Raw genomic sequence first — 584 nt, 5'->3', positions numbered from 1 at the left:
CCTCAGATTCCCTTGGATCCTTAATAGGAAACTCCTTCTTGCTTGAGGGACGTCCCAGGAGGTATTCCTCACTAGGATTTTTGTCCTCCTCCTCCCTTGTGCATTCGGCCATATTGATTACATCAATGGCCTTGCAATCTCCTTTTGGATTCTCTTCTGTATTGCTTGGGAGAATACTGGGAGGAGTTTTACTGACTTTCTTACTCAGCTGGCCCACTTGTGCTTCTAGATTTCTGATTGAGGATCTTGTTTCACTCATGAAACTGAATGTGGCCTTTGACAGATCAGAGACTAGGTTGGCTAAATTAGAAGTGTTTTGTTCAGAATTCTCTGTCTGTTGCTGAGAAGATGATGGAAAAGGCTTGCTATTGCACAGCCTATTGCGTCCACCATTGTTAAAGCCTTGTTGAGGCTTTTGTTGATCCTTCCATGAGAAATTTGGATGATTTTTCCATGATGAGTTATAGGTGTTTCCATAAGGTTCACCCATGTAATTAACCTCTGCCATGGTAGGGTTCTCAGGATCATAAGCTTCTTCAGAAGCTGCCTCTTTAGTACTATTGGATGCATGTTGCCATCCATTC

This window comes from Arachis duranensis, chromosome 3 (genome assembly GCF_000817695.3).
Source record: "Arachis duranensis cultivar V14167 chromosome 3, aradu.V14167.gnm2.J7QH, whole genome shotgun sequence".
NCBI classification, from domain to species: domain Eukaryota; kingdom Viridiplantae; phylum Streptophyta; class Magnoliopsida; order Fabales; family Fabaceae; genus Arachis; species Arachis duranensis.
The sequence above is the reverse complement of the archived record's forward strand: the minus strand, read 5'-3'. Positions refer to the sequence as shown.